Source organism: Miscanthus floridulus, chromosome 16, assembly GCF_019320115.1.
Source record: "Miscanthus floridulus cultivar M001 chromosome 16, ASM1932011v1, whole genome shotgun sequence".
In the NCBI taxonomy this organism is placed as follows: domain Eukaryota; kingdom Viridiplantae; phylum Streptophyta; class Magnoliopsida; order Poales; family Poaceae; genus Miscanthus; species Miscanthus floridulus.
The window spans coordinates 6,319,499-6,336,776 of record NC_089595.1 but is presented as its reverse complement, the minus strand read 5'-3'; positions in this window follow the sequence as shown (position 1 = coordinate 6,336,776).

The window sequence follows — 17,278 nt, the reverse complement described above, 5'->3', positions numbered from 1 at the left end:
AGTTGAGAGGCATTTATTTGGACCTTACTACAAGGCTTATACTTTGCCTTCCAGCAAGCTCAGGGACTACATCGGTACGATGCACCTGCCGGTGCATCTCGTATTGCTTGTACGATGATTGGATTCTTAACTTCAGTGGAAATTCTTTTTAGACCCTGGCACCATGTGCCTACGTCACCTACTACCAGGCTCAGGGACTAAGTGGCACACTTCACCTTGTGGTGAATGTGTTTATCTTATTGACCCCTACGCTTTGACTGATTGCCAGAATTACTATTGTCCGCGGGTCACTTACATTTCTTATCAGAAATACAAGTGGGCACACTTGATAAGGAAAGAAATCTTTTTCTTTTTTCTTTAAGAGCACCATGCATTTTTCGAACAACCAGAATCTTTGGCTATAATCATGGTCTACCGCTCTCTGTTCTGACCAGAATGCTGGCACATTCGGTTGGTCAATGTTTTAATCAGTTGGAGATGACATGAAGACGGATTGCATTAGTCAAAGGAGATCGAACGGCATGTCGTAGCATAATACATGGTGCTCGGGGACTAGCTATGGGGGTATTAACCCCTATACCCTTATGGCTGGGCCTAGGCCGGCCCGGATCAGGGGGTCCGGTCCACTAGAAGACGACGCGCGGCCCGGCCAACCTGTTTGGAATCCCGCGCAAGGAATTAAGGCAGATTTGGAGATCAAGCAAGATCCTAGTCGGTTAGAATAGGAATCCTTATCCAGCCACCTATGGCAATTGTAACTGGCTAGGATTAGTTTCCAGATCTGTAACCCTGACCCCAGACTATATAAGGCGGGCAGGGGACCCCTCTAAAAAACATCTCTCATTAACATATAGCAATACAATCAGACGCAGGATGTAGGTATTACGCCTTCATGGCGGCCGAACCTAGGTAAAACCTCGTGTCTGTCTTGCGTCACCGTCTTGTTTGTGGCTTGCGCATCTATCTGCCGACAATCTACTACCTTGGGCATACCCCTAGGTAGACTACCGACCATATTTCATCAACAGACATCAATTCTCGGCCAAGTACACTCAATCAAATGGCTTAGTTGAAAGGAAGAATAGAACTTTGATTGACATGGCAAGATCAATGTTGAGTGAGTACAATGTGAGTCATTCATTTTGGGCCAAAGCAATCAACACGGCTTGCTACTATAGCAACCGACTCTATTGTCACCCCATGATGGAGAAAACACCCTATGAGCTATTGAATGGAAGAAAGCCCAACATAGCATACTTCTGGGTTTTTGGTTGTAAATGGTATATATTGAAGAAAGGCACTAGATTGAGCAAGTTTGAAAAGAAATGTGATGAAGGTTTCTTGCTTGGTTACTCCACTACTAGCAAGGCTTATAGAGTTTGGAATTTGGCTAGTGGTACTCTTGAGGAGGTTCATGATGTGGAATTTGATGAAACAAATGGTTCCCAAGAGGAAGATGAGAATCTAGATGATGTAAGAGGTGATTGATGTTGAAGATGACAAGAATCAAGTGCTCTCTAACTCAAATGTGCAAGCTAGTGGTTCTCATGATCAAATCCAAGCAAGCACTAGTGATGGCAATGTGCAAGATCAACAAATGGCTAGTTCATCATCTCAACCAAGTGATCAATCAAATGCTAGCAATCAAGTGCAAGTGCTTCAACCAACCAATGTTGCAAGAGATCATCCATTGGACACTATCATTAGTGATATTTCAAGAGGTGTGCAAACAAGATCAAGATTGGCCTCCTTTTGTGAGCATTTCTTATTTGTGTCATCCATTGAGCCTAAGAAGATAAATGAATCTTTGAGGGATGTTGATTGGATCAATGCTATGCATGAAGAGCTAAACAACTTCACAAGAAACCAAGTATGGGATTTAGTTGAGAGGCCTAAGGATCATAATGTGATTGGAACCAAGTGGGTCTTTTGGAACAAGCAAGATCAAGATGGGATAGTAATAAGGAACAAAGCAAGATTAGTGGCTCAAGGTTACACTTAAGTTGAAGGTCTTGACTTTGGAGAAACATATGCCCCCGTTGTAAGATTGGAAGCAATTAGGATCTTGCTAGCTTATGCTTGTGCCCACAATATCAAGTTGTATCAAATGGATGTGAAAAGTGCATTTCTCAATGGGTACATCAGTGAGCTTGTGTATGTTGAACAACCTCCCAGTTTTGAAGATGAAAAGAAACCCAACCATGTTTACAAGTTGAAAAAGGCTTTGTATGGATTGAAACAAGCACCAAGAGCATGGTATGAGAGATTGAGGGATTTCCTACTCTTTAAGGGATTCAAGATGGGAAAGGTTGACACCACTCTCTTCACCAAGAAGCTTGGCAATGACTTGTTTGTAATGCAAATCTATGTTGATGAAATCATCTTTGGGTCAACAAATCAAGAATTTTGTGAGGAGTTTGGCAAGATGATGGCAAGTGAGTTTGAGATGTCTATGATTAGAGAACTTAGTTACTTCCTTGGTCTTCAAATCAAGCAAATGAAGAATGGTACATTTGTGAGTCAAGGCAAGTATATCAAGGACATGCTCAAGAAGTTTGAAATGGATGAGAGTAAAGCTATTAGTACACCAATGGGGACAAGTGGAAGCTTGGATAGTGATGCTGGTGGCAACATGGTGGATCAAAAGATGTATCGGTCTATGATTGGAAGTCTACTCTATGTGACCGCATCAAGACCGGATGTGATGTTTAGTGTATGCATGTGTGCTAGATTTCAAGCCTCACCAAGTGAAAGTCATTTGAAGGCAACTAAGAGAATATTGAGGTACTTGAAGCATACACAACATGTTGGATTATGGTATCCCAAAGGAGCAAGATTTGAGTTGATTGGATATTCAGACTCCGATTATGCGGGATGCAAAGTTGAGATAAAGAGCACATCGGGCACATGTCAACTATTGGGAAGATCACTTGTGTCTTGGTCATCAAAGAAGCAAAATAGTGTATCACTTTCAACCGCCGAAGCGGAGTACATTTTGGCCGGTAGTTGTTGTGCTCAATTACTTTGGATGAAGGCTACCTTGAGTGACTTTGGAATCAAGTTCAAGCAAGTGCCATTGCTATGTGACAATGAAAGTGCCGTAAAGCTCACCAGCAACCCAGTTCAACACTCAAGAACAAAGCATATAGATGTCCGTCATCACTTCATAAGAGATCACCAACAAAAAGGGGACATTTGCATAGAGAGTGTGGGCACCGAAGATCAACTTGCCGACATATTCACCAAGCCACTTGATGAGAAGAGGTTTTGCAAGCTAAGGAATGAATTGAACATACTTGACTTCTCCAATATGTGTTGATGCACCCCCATTATATGACATGCCTCTCCTTTGAGCAATCCAAGGTAAAAGTTGATTGGCATGGCATACATCCTTGCTAAGGACATGATTAGTGCATCTAGACATATTTCACATGTGAATAGGCTCATTCATGAAAATCAAATGAATTGGATGCTTGTATGGTACCACTATTGCTTGTATGTTTGAAATGATCTAGTGGTAGCATATGACATGTTTATGGGCTTACAAACCTAGTATTTGATTTAGAAAATGAGCTATAAGTGTTTAACTCAACATGGTACAAGATAACCCTTATTTGGAGGTGTGAAGAAGCTTGTCCTTGGATCAAACCGAGTTAAATATCTTTTGCAAGTAATCTAGATTGAACCAAATTGGGAAAATGATCCTCATTTCACATGGTTTCACCCCACCATATTTATAATTTGAGGCTACCTTTTGTGCAAATTGTTGACATTAATAATCCTACCCTATCTATACTTTAAGCCTTTGTGGTCATTGATGACAAAGGGGGAGAAATAGTGTACAAAGATAGTGAAACAAAGGGGGAGAGATAATATATGAGCATACAAATAGGGGGGATCAATTAAAATTTTGAGCATACAAATAGGGGGAGCAAGCTCATAAACTTGTATGGTACATTTGAATGAGCATTACATATGTTTGCTTGCATGGCATACGTTTTAATTTCAAATATCCATGCTTGTGTGGTGTATGCTAGTTGTAGGTTTGAATGTTGAAATGAAAAACTAGCATGCATAGGCTAAGTAACTAGACTTATGTTCATTCTATGGAAACTAGACCCTTGCATGTAATGTTGATCTCACGGGGTATTCTAGTTCTTGTATATGTCTAGTTACTAATGGTGCTAAGGATGATATATTGGTGCACTCCGATTGGTATCACGCTTCAAAGGTCCATCTCTTATACCTTAGCATCATTTGGTAGAAATTGACTCCTATATTTCCTATCTAATCATATGTGCAAAGCTTCAATCCAAACTCTTAGCACATATGTAGGGGGAGCAATTGCTATCATATGGAGTTCATGAAACTTGTCCATATCCTTTACACATGGTAAATATGCTTGGGCAAGCAACATGGATTCAAATGAACTTTAATTCATATCTTTGTATAAGGGTTGTCATCAATTACCAAAAAGGGGGAGATTGAAAGCTCTAGTTTGGTTTTGGTTAATTGATGAAACCCTAAGTGCTAACCTAGTTTATCAAGATGATTATGAGATAGGTAGCACTACTCCAAGTGATGAAGCAATGGTGAAAATCATGACAATGGTGATGGCATGGTGATGGTCAAATGCTTAAACTTGGAAAAGAAGAAAGAGAAAAACAAAAGGCTCAAGGCAAAGGTATAAAATGTAGGAGCCATTTTGTTTTATTGATCAAGACACCTAGTGAGTGTGATCACATTTAGGATAGATAGCCGTACTATTAATAGGAGTGAAACTCGTATCGAAATGCGGTTATCAAAGTGCCACTAGATGCTCTAATTCATTGCATATGCATTTAGGATCTAGTGAAGTACTAACACCCTTGAAAATGTTTGTGAAAATTTGCTAACACATGTGCACAAGGTGATACACTTGGTGGTTGGCACATTTGAGCAAGGGTGAAGAAGTTAGAGTTGAAATGGAGTTGGTCGAAATGATGCTAGCGTCGGTCTACAGACCGGACGCTGGGTCACTCAGCGACCGGACGCTGATAGGCTGCGTCCGGTCAAACTGACGAGTCTGCACAGTACCTAGGGTATTGCACCGGACGCTGGTCTGTGTCCGGTCAAGGTGGACCAGACACGTCCGGTCGAAAAAATACGCCTTGGGGAGCTTACTGGAAACGACCGGACATTGGGGCTTCAGTGTCCGGTCAGTTTTGCCGGAGCGTCCGGTCAGCTTCGTAGCTGTTGAAATCTGATGAACAACGTTTGAAGCTAGTGACACATGGCGTCCATCGAGCAACCAGATGCTGAGGGCCAGCATCTAGTCAGTTTGATCGGAGCGTCCAGTCAGCCCGCAGTGTGCCCAGTGAAGGGGTACAACGGCTCTATTTCATGGGGGCTTCTATTTAAGCCCCATGGCCGGCTCAAGCTCACTCTCTTGCACATTTTCATTGACATAGCAACCTTGTGAGCTTAGCCAAAGTCCTCCCACTCATCTCCATCATTGATTCATCATCTTTGTGAGATTGGGAGAGAATCCAAGTGCATTGCTTGAGTGATTGCATCTAGAGGCACATGGTATTCGTGTTGCGTTGCGGATTTTGCTCGTTACTCTTGGTGGTTGCCACCACCTAGATGGTTGGAGCAGTGGTGGAGAATTGGCATGAGTTGGTGATTGTTCGTGGCCATCTCCGGTGATTGTGAGGGGAGTTGTACCTTCCCCGGCGGAGCGCCGAAAGGTAACTCTAGTAAATTGCTCATGTCATTGAGTTACCTCACTTGTGGGTCGGTTCTTGCGGTGTCCTATCATGTGGACGAGGTTTGTGAAACACCTCTTAGCCGCCGAACCACCAAGTGTTGGTCGACACAATGGGGACGTAGCGTGTTGGCAAGCACGTGAACCTCGGGAGAAAATCGATTGTCTCTTGTCTTTAGCATTCTCCCGGTGATTGGTTATATATTCATCTTGTGATTGGTTCATCCCCTACACGTCGGTATAATCACCCTACTCACTTATTTACATTCTTGCAAACTAGTTGATACAAGCTCTTTAGTGTAATTAGAATTGAGAGCTTGCTTTATTATTTACATTCATCCAGTTGAGCTCTTTAGAGTAGCAAGGTTGAGAGCTCTTAGTGAGTAATTACATAGCAAGTTTGTGTGCCTAAGTAATTATTGCAACTAGAATTGTTGGATAGGTGGCTTGCAACCCTTGTAGAACTAGAGTAAGTTTGCATTACGCTATTTGTCATACTAATCAAATTGCTCTAGTTGATTTGTAGATTTTTAAATAGGCTATTCACCCCCCTCTAGCCATATTAGGACCTTTCACCGGTATGCTCAGGCGTATTTTCAGCCATTTTGCTTTTTGGTTCGGGTGTTAGCTTGTTAGCTACCCTCATCGGCGGGCTCAAGCATCTTTTTAGCTCTTTTGCTCTCGGCCGGTATGCTCAGGCGTCTTTTCAGCCATTTTGCTTTTTGGTTCGGGTGTTAGCTTATTAGCTACCCTCATTGGCGGGCTCAAGCATCTTTTTAGCTCTTTTGCTCTTGGCCGGTATGCTCAGGCGTATTTTCAGCCATTTTGCTTTTTGGTTTGGGTGTTAGCTTGTTAGCTACCCTCATCGGTGGGCTCAAGCATCTTTTCAGCTCTTTTGCTCTCGGCCAGTATGCTCAGGCTTTTTTTCAGCCATTTTGCTTTTTGGTTCGGGTGTTAACTTATTAGCTACCCTCATCGGCGGGCTCAAGCATCTTTTCAACTCTTTTGCTCTCGGCCGGTATACTCATTGGAAACAACTCGGGGAAAGCCATAATAAGACATATGTTGTCGAGAAAGAACCATCTTTATTGATTATGAACATTGATAAGTCATAATAGTACATATGTTGTCGATGAGCACCATCTTTATTGATCATGAACATTGATCTCTTGTGGCTTGTATATATATTTTCCCTTGAGTTGTTTTCATGCGTAGAATCTTCTTAGCTGGCTGATGTGCCATGTATTGTTGACTTCTTTTCCGTCTTTAGTTATCAACTTGTATGTGCCTGGTCCGGTGACTTTTGTGACGATAAAAGGACATTCCCATGGACTGAGTAGTTTATGGCATCCGTCAGTTTTTTGTATTCTTCTTAGTACTAGGTCTCTAATTTGTAGTGATCGAGGCTGGGTATTCTTGTTGTAGTGGCGTCTTAATCCTTGGAGGTATCTTGCTGATTGAAGGGTAGCGTTTACTCTAACTTCTTCTGTACCGTCGAGTTCTAATCTTCGGGTGTGTTCTGCTTCTCCTTTGTCATATTGTTCTATCCTTGGTGACGTCCAGATCAAGTCGGCAGGTAGTACGGCTTCTGATCCGTAAACTAGGAAGAAAGGTGAGTATCCGGTGGCTCTACTTATTTGAGTTCGTAGCCCTCATACGACCTTGGGTAATTCTTCAATCCATTTTGATCCATAGTCCACTAGTTCTTCATACAATCTTGGTTTTAATCTAGCTAGTATGAGTCCATTAGCCCTTTCTACCTGTCCGTTGGCCTCTGGATGTGCGACTGATGCGTAATCTATGCTAAAGCCACAGTCCTGTGCCCAACTTTGGAACTCAGTGGCTATGAAGGGAGAACCCAAATCTGTGATGATTCGATTGGGCATGCTGAAGCGGTGCATAATGTCTTGGATGAACTCGACTGCTTTGGCTGCGCTGTATTTTGCGAGTGGTTTGTATTCAATCCACTTTGTGAACTTGTCAATTGCTACGAAGATGTACTCGAAACCGCCTTTAGCTTTCTTGAGAGGTCCTACTTGATCCAGCCCCCAGCAGGAGAAAGGCCAAGCGGGTGGGATGCAGATGAGATTGTGAGCTGGCACATGAGCTTGTCTTGCGAACATTTGACAACCTTTGCATCTTCTGACAAGTTCTTCTGTGTCTTTCAAAGTGGTTGGCCAGTAGAATCCGGTGCGGAATGCTTTGCCAACTAGTGTTCTTGAAGCAGCGTGATTTCCATAGCAACATGAGTGTATTTCGTCTAGGATCTCTTTGCCCTCTTCAGATGAGACATTTTAAGAGTACTCCTGATGATGCGGCTCTTCTGTAGAGCTTGTCTCCCACTAGGACGTAGTTCTTGCTTCTGCGAACAACCCGGGTAGCTTCCTCTTTATCCGCTGGCAACTTATTTTCTTTGATGTAATCAATAAAAACCTAGGTCCATGAAGTGGTGATTACTAAGATCTAGGCGCTTTTAGCTAAGATTTCAGGGGTTATCTCACCGGGTTGTTTGATAGAGGGAGCTGATAACTCCTCTATGAAAACACCGGGTGGGACCTTTGCCCTGTCCGATCCAAGCTTGGCGAGGATGTCTGCCGTAATATTAGAATCACGTAGGACATGTAGAATTTCTAGTCCTTGAAAATGTTTTTTGAGCTTTCGTATTTCAGCACAGTATGCACCCATGTTTTCTTTGGTGCAGTCCCAATCTTTGTTGACTTGATTGATGACTACTACCGAATCGCCGTATACGAGTAAACGCTTGATTTCGAGGGTAATTGCCACTCGTAGCTCGTGGATGAGGGCTTCGTATTCTGCTTCATTGTTTGTAGCTTGCCATAATATCTGAAGGACATACTTGAGTTATTTTCTGTCTGGAGAAATGAGGAGGACACCTGCACCGACTCCACCTAGCTTGAGTGATCCATCAAAGTACATCTTCCAATGATCAAGGATGATATTTGACATCGGTTGTTGAATTTCTATCCACTCGGCGACAAAATTGGCTAGGGCTTGAGATTTAATTGCTTTCCATGGGGTGAAATCGATATTGAGAGCACCAAGTTCAACTGCCCACTTAGATATGCGCCCTGTTGCGTCTCTGTTATGCAGGATGTCTCCGAGTGGGAAATTTGTCACCACGGTAATCTTGTGGCTTTCAAAATAGTGGCGAAGCTTGCGTGAAGTGATCAGGAGGGCGTAGAGTAATTTTTGCACATGCGGGTATCGGATTTTTGATTCTGATAGTACTTTGCTGATGTAGTATATGGGGCATTGTACTTTATATACACTCCCTTCTTCTTCTCTTTCTACGACAATCGCTGTGCTGATCACAGTAGAAGTTGCCACAATGTACATCATCATGTCTTCATATTTCTTTAGAGGTGTGAGAACGGGTGAGGAGGTGAGGTATGTCTTAAGCTTCTTGAAAGCTTCGTTGGCTTCTTATGTCCACTCAAACTTGTCTGTCTTCTTTAGCAATTTAAAGAAAGGTAACCATTTTTTGCCTAGTCTTGATATGAAACGATTGAGGGCCGCCATGCAGCCTATTAGTTTCTGCACATCTTTGACACTTCGAGGAGGGCCCATCTCTGTTATGGCTCGAATTTGCTTGGCGCTTCCTTCGATTCCGCGATGACTAACCAAGAACCCGAGTAGTTGTCCTGAAGGAACTCTGAATATACACTTGTTTGGGTTCAATTTCCACCTCCATCTTTTCAGATTTTCAAAGGTTTGCTTTAAGTCTTCAATTAGTGTATCCGGGTTGTTCGTCTTTACTACTACGTCATCCACGTATGCCTCTACGTTTCCCCGATTTGATCACCATGGCACGTTTAGATAGCTCTTTGGTAAGTGGCACCAGCATTCTTGAGTCCAAATGACATGGTTTTGTAGCAGTAGGCGCCAAACGGAGTGATGAAAGATGTCTTGCTCTGGTCTTGTTCCTTTAATGCGATCTGGTGATATCCTGAATAGCAATCAAGGATGGATAGTAGGGCAGATCCTGCTGTTGAATCAACTATCTGATCAATGCGTGGTAGCCCGAATGGATCTTTCGGGCAGTGTTTGTTGAGATCTGTGTTGTCGACACACATGCGCCACTCGTATGTATTTTTTCTGTACTAGAATTAGGTTTGCTAGCCAATCTAGATGGAGGATTTCTCTGATGAATCCGACTGCCATTAGCTTTGTGATTTCTTTTTTAATTGCTGCCTTCTTTTCGGGTGAGAATCGTCGTAGTCGTTGCTTCACAGGCTTGGAGCTTTTATTGATATCAATTCTATGCTTAGCCAACTCTCTTGGGACACCTGGCATGTCGGCCGGCTTCCAAGCGAAGACATCTTTGTTGTCTCGAAGAAAGTTGGTGAGCGCGAGTTCCTATTTTGCCGAGAGGTGGGCGCTGATGGTTGCTGTTTTGGAGGGATCTCCGGTGCCCAGGTCGATTTGCTTGACGTCGACTTCTTTTGGTGGTGCGAGGATGTTGGGTTTTTTAGTCAGTATCTCTAGCTCTTCTAGGCTCATTTCTACTGCGACAGTGGCTATTTCTTTTCTTCCATTAGCGGCTTGTGCTTTTGCTGCAATTTGGATTGTCTGAACATCACAGTCAAAAGCGCGCTTCAAATCACTCCGAAGAGAGAGGACACCGTTAGGCCCTGGCATCTTAAGCAACAGGTACAGATAATGTGGTATCGCCATGAATTTTGCTAGTGCTGGGCACCCGAGGATTGCGTGATATGATGAATCGAAGTCTGCAACTTCAAACTTGATGAACTCTGTACGGTAGTTCGAGGGAGTCCCAAAAGTAACCGGTAGAGTGATTTGTCCAAGTGGCATTGCTGCCTTGCCGGGTACTATGCCATAAAAGGCGTGCTTGTGGGTGTAATCATCCCGGCGAGTTGTAGTCCCATCTTCCTTAGAGTTTCTGAGAAAATGATGTTGAGTCTGGCTCCCCCGTCGATTAGTACTTTTGTGACAGTCATACCGGCAATAGTTGGATCTAGAACCAGTGGGTAATGGCCTGTGTTTCCTATGCTTGTCCATTGGTCTTCTCTTGAAAATTGGATTGGATACCGTGACCAGTTGAGATATCTTGGAGTAGCTAGTTCTGCTGCCATGATGGTTCGCAGCGCTAGCTTTTCTTGATGTTTGCTTCTAGAATCTGGAACCCCGACAAAGATTACTACTACTGTCCCCCTGGATTTTTGGAATCCCTTGTCTTCGTGGTTGTCTTCTTCTTTTTTCTGATTGCCTTCGTTGGTATTCTCCTTACTATCTTTTCTTGTGTATCGATCTTTGAAGGTGTAGCAATCTCCAATGGTGTGATTTCCTTTAGGGTGCAGGATGCAACGCATGTTTTCAATGTCGTCATACCTTCTGGGCTTGGAAAACTTCCTTGAATTGTCAGTCACCGCAACGGTGTTGTCTGGTCCACGTTTTCCCTCTTGATGTCTATTGTTTCGATGATTTTACTTGTCCAGGTTGTCTCGGTTGTTTCTATCCGGGAACCTTTCTCTTGTCTTTTCCTCTGCAGTAATCATCTTTTCCACTGTCCATCTGAATTCTTCATTGTTTCTTGGGTTTTCTTTGTAGAAATCTTGAAATTGCCACCTAGCCACGATTCCATGAGAGAAAGCTTCGATTACTTCTCTTTCGGTGATGTCATGTACTTGAGCTCGTAGTTCGCCAAATCGTCGATAGTAATTTCTAAGACTTTCGCCTCCTTTCTGCTTGAGTCCTTTTAACTTTGCGTGGGTGTGTAATGATACCTATGAAATTCTCACAAAAAGCTCTTTGTAAGTCCTCCCAATTTCTGATTGATCCTGGATTTAATTTGTCAAACCATTGAAGGGGCATGGTTTCTAGGGCCATGGGAAAGAACAAGGTCTTGATATCATCATCTCCTCCGACCAATTCAATCAATTGCGAGTAAATCCTGAGCCATTGCCTTGGTTCGGTCTTGCAATCATACTTAGAGTGGTTGGACGGCTTGAACTTGTGAGGTAGTCGTATTGAAGCGAGTCTGTTTGCAAAACAGGGGAATCTATCGTGCGCTCTGGCTTCTTTGTATTCTGATTCGCCACCTCCTTCTAGCCAACTGTCATCTTGTCAAGAGTAGTTCTGCATGGCCGTCTAAATGGGTACTTTGCTTCTAATCTTTCTTGGTTGTTCGACTCGATAGATTTGACTATGGTCCCTTCTACTTTCCCCGTCGTGACTTCCACTTGGTCCAAGTCTCTCTAAAGCGGATTTCCTTTGATTTTGATCTTCTTGCGCATGAGATGTCGATCTATAGGTAGTTTTGAACAGGTTCTTTCATCGTGCGTCCTTAGGGCTGTTGACCAGAGGTAGTCCTGGAGTTGTTCCTATTTTTCACTAGGATGTGAGATTGCTCTGAGTTCTTCTAGTGCTTCTTGGATCCTGTCGTAGGGTGTATTTGCCGTGCGTCCTTCTTTGACTTCTTGTTCTGATTTTCTTCTATCGTACTCGGCTAGATCTGACTCATATCTAATCCATGCTTCCTTACGCTGCCTAGCACGGCATTGGCATCCTTGTTTCAATTTGTTTTTTCTTTCTCTGGCTTGCTTTTGATTTTCGGTCTCACCATCGTGCCCTTGGATAAAGGGTGATATGATCTGATGTCGGGTGCTTCTAGGGGGGCAATGGTGATCGAGGATGGTGAATCATGAATACTTCTCGTGCGTGAGTTGTTCTGTCATCGGCATTGGTTTCCATACTGTCAGAGTTGTTGATAACTTTAGTAGAGGCTTCAAGGTCACAGATCGAGTCTCCTTCTTGGTAGGGTAGAGCTGTTGTCATTGTTGTGTCAACTAGTCGGGTACTGCTATCTTCAGGAACAGAACCTGGCCAGTGGATGATGCAGTCTTGAGATGTCACGGTTAGTATGAGACCTTCCTGAGCTCCTGTTAGTGGTATTCCAAGCACTGGATTAAGAGATCTTTCAAGCTGTGCCTGATAAGACGTTGCCATGTTGCCGAGACCGAACGGAAAAGGACCCATCTTCTTAAAAGTACTCTGACTGTACTCCGAGTTGTATTCTTGATAGGTTGATGTCATGTTCTAGAGCCTTGTCAGAAAAGAACTTGGTTTTCCGAAAGAACTCGGATAAGACTCCGTCTCGGAAGTGGAGCCTGAGTTTGAATCGGATGCATGAAGCCGCGAAATCTAAGTTGGATTGGACATCACGAGCTGTGCGAATCTTCCGGCAAGCTAATCTATCATTGTTGCCAAAATGGAAAGGCCTTGATAATGATCTGAATCTTTGAGGAGATGGCCTTGGAGCTTGCCATCGTCGCCTGCCTCGTAGATCCATGAACCAAAGATGAAGGTTGATCCCGTCGAGAAGATCATGTTGTTGAGGTCCGTCGAGCTCTCGGATGCAAAGTCGCCAAAATCCCCTACCTGGTGCGCCAGCTGTCGATGTTTCACCACCAATAGCCTGCCACGGGGGTACCCGAGGCAGTATGTTTGGGCTTCAGCGTATGTGGAACTCGACGGTTAATGCAAGAGATAGTCGATTTATCCTGGTTCGGGCCCTCGATCTTCGATCGAGTAATAGCCCTACGTCTAGTCGGTGTTAGCCTTTGCGTTGGATTGATTGTCAAGTGTTGTGTCGTCCAACTATCCCCTCTCTAGGAACCCTGCCCTCCTTTATATAGTCAGGAGGTCAGAATCCTAGTCGGTTTACAATGAGAGTTCCTAGTAGGATTACAGAATAATACTACTACTAAGATTACATGGGAAGAATCCTAGTTAGACTATATCTTCTCCCTTCCTTGCGAGGTATCCCATGGGTCCCGCACCGACAAAACCCTGAGTACACAATGTACTCGCAAGACTTATCCGACTAGTGGGAATAATTTCCCGACTCCAAAGGATATGATGAGCTTTATGGTTTGCTGGTTTCCTTTTTGCAGAATGCAACATTAAGAGTGAGTCCTTATTGCTGTCATTATTAATAGCCATATTAGTTTGTTATCTAGCCATTCTATGTAAGCACCTGTTCTACTTTCAAGCAAGAGTTGAGCAATCAGTTCCATTTTAGCACCTTCCATCTTCTAGTTCTTACTATGGTGCTAGACACAAAACAAGCCGTACCAGATTGCCCGGTGATTCGTGAATCAATGTCCCAAGCTAGGTACCCCGAAAACACATGCCCTGCTTGTACCCCAGGCACAAGTAGGACTAACCCATCACCCTCCTGTCCTAGGTATCCAGGTCCCCATCTAAACTTGGACTCCAAGTTCCCACACCTGAGTCCTAGACTCAGTGTGGTGCAAAGACCTCCACCACCCCCACCTCCAATCAGTCAGTCTAGAAAGAGCCAGATCCACGATAAGAGAGCAATGAGTCTTCCCTGTGCCCATACCCAAGTATGTGCTCGGGATAATAAATCTATGACTTGCCCCGATGACTTATGCAACGACCGGTCCTTAATCGACACAGACAGGGAAAAAGTGTAACCGAGCTATGCCCTGTTGGCCGCAGGACACAACCCCTTACACCAACCAATACCCAAACCATATCCCTACCCGGTCACCATTTACCTTTATATCATTTTATCATGAGTGATCAAATTTATCACCTATTTGTGAGTAACGATAGGTTACTCACGCTACCGATATCCTGAGCCTAGCAGCTACTCGACTTATACTAGGACTCATAGGTAGATAGATTTATGCATGTAGCTTCCATAAAATGCATGTAACGTAAATGTACATCGTATATATATTCAGTGATCATACAATATGGGTTATGCACCGGGGCTTGCCTTGGGCAGGCGATAGGTCAGTAAAGTCAGCACCAAAAGGCTCTGGGGCTCCCTCCTACATGAGGATCTCCTCCCCGTACTCCCCAATGACCTCTTCGTAATCCTATTCGTCCACGGGCACGAACTCTACCAACTCATGATCTACATGCATGAAATGATGATGCAACACATAATAACATGGCAACATCAGCTCTTAAAATAAACTATATCTTATCAAGTTACTAAACTAGTCCTACCGGTTAAGGTACTAAGTTATCTACCGTTACCACTAACAAGTATGAAGTATGACACACATTATCACAACAACTAAAGGTATTCTTACTCCTAATATCGATTTACTCTATATATGATAAAACGAGGATAATAGCTACTCTATTTATCAACTTACACTAGGGCTACATAATTTACAGCAAGTACATAATAATCTAGTGAGCCTACTATAAAATATTCATAGCTATAGCTATCACCAATTTACCACAAAAATTCCTACAATATTAATCTACATAATACTAAGCTCTCTAGTTTAGATTTATGAACCTATCACTATCACAGCTATCTATAAACTAACTACACTAACAGATAGATGGTATTTTTGTGGACCTAACAAACTTAGTTTCACTATTTTTAGACATCTACAGAATTTACTATAATTTCTCAAAGTTTAGCTAAAAATTATATTGAATAAACATTTCTAATTCACTGGAAAATTGAAAAACTGAGTTCACAACGCGGCCCACTAGCGAATGGCTCGGCCCACCCAGGCGTCCTGCCCGCGCGCGCACGCGGCACTCAGCGCGGCAAATGCTGTGGCGCGTGAACGTGGCCCACGGCGGAGCCCGCGCGCGGCTGGCTCTTTAGAGAAAGAGCCCCCGTTCTCTATTCTATTCATGAAACTCACTTGAGCACTATTTCACCGAGTCACGGAGTTTGCATCTACCACCCTGCTTCTACTTGAATTCATGTTCTACGAAGTCCCTGGCCGGAAATAACAGAGGCCGCACCTCTCCGACCAAACGCCAGCGAAATGTCGCCGACACCAACCATCACCACCATGGCACTCAACGCGCAAAGCGCAACGGATCAATGTACGAAATGCCGCCATTGGTGAAGCACGAAGGCGTGGCCATGCTCTGCAGTGGGGTCTGGCCGTGGCAACACCGGCATCGGCAAAATAACCTAGCCCCGCGCCTCTGTTGCTACCCTTTTCCATCTATGGACTACAAGCAACAATATAGGAACCTTATTTGAAACGCTACTACACTCCAACTCGCTAGCCACGGAACGACATCTACACCACTTCTGCCGGAGGCGGCCAAGCGCTCCGGTGAGCCCCCGGCCCTAATCAGTCCAACCAACCAGCGACATGAAGGGTAGGCTGGACGAAGTCACGAGACACGGCAGGGTAGTTGACCACATGCGTGGGAGTGTTCTAGTTCACAGCAAGCACGGCGATGGCGTTCCCGTCGACGTGCTGCTCCATCGGTGAAACTGCTACACGGCAGAGGCAACCAAGTTAAGGGGATGCAAAAGCGCTGCTCAATTGATACAATGAAGCAACGAGTGACGCATTGGCCGAGCACTTGCCTCGACGCCCATGGTAGACCACCACGGGGAAAACACCTTGCATTACCTCACTGGCGAACGAAAGCTCGTCGAGTTGATTCCACTCGCAAGCTAACTACTAGAGCTAGTTTGGTGCTCGGTTAATTGGAAATCTATGGACTATGCAAGGACAATTTCTTTGGGCGACGCCGTTCGGACCTATGGCGGCCGGCGATGGGTGAACACTTAAATTGGAGACGGGCACCGTACAGTAGCAGCGGTGGCAAGTCTGGCGCAATGGTGGGACCCCAAACCAACCTCTGGACATGCACATTTACCATCTGGGGCCAGCGCTATAGGTAGGCCTTGGCGTGGCTCGGCCGGCCGGCGCGACGACATTCCAGGCGACACGATGGGAAAACGTGGCATGGCACCGCACGCAGATGTGAAGGCAACGGCAGGCAGGGCAAGCCCACGCGTGTGCAGCCAGAGGGTCAACGGGAGCAGTAGCCACATGGCAGTGGCGGACGGTGCGTAGTGCGATCAGGGTGCAGTGCGGCGCGACGGCGAGCCACGGGCTCAGGCAGACGCGACGGATGAGGCAGGGCAGCCAGGCTTGCTGGGCCCAACATGCGCATGTGCGAGCGGGTAGTGTGCTAGGCATGACATCAGCAATGCAGGCGGTGCGGCGATGTGCGTGGGCATGCCTAGGCGAACGGCGACACCGACCAGGTCACGGTGACCGTGCCCAGACACCGAAACCAACCGGGAACGTGCCTTGCACTCATTTTTAAGTTGCTACAAAAACCAACTCGATGATCCAGTAACTACACCACCTATTTTATGCTCTAGCTGGTATATCAGGCTACTAGAGGAAAGCCTAAAACCATGCCACAACCTAATCCGATCATTCTACAAAAATTGCCGAACTTCGCTTCGTCGATCCGTTTCTCGACTAAGGAATTTCAACCAAAACACGATCAGATTCGCGTCGAATTTGATTTCCAAGCCATTCGATACACTAGCTAGAGAATCCTATTCTTGACCGCACATATTTCATCGTCGCCTACGAAGCTCATGCTACAACTTTACCAAGGTTTCATATATGCGTTCCATAGCATTTTCGTTCAATAAAAATTCATTTAGAACCCTAAGTAATACCAGGCGACATGAAATGTAACATGCATTTCGTGTTTCAAATG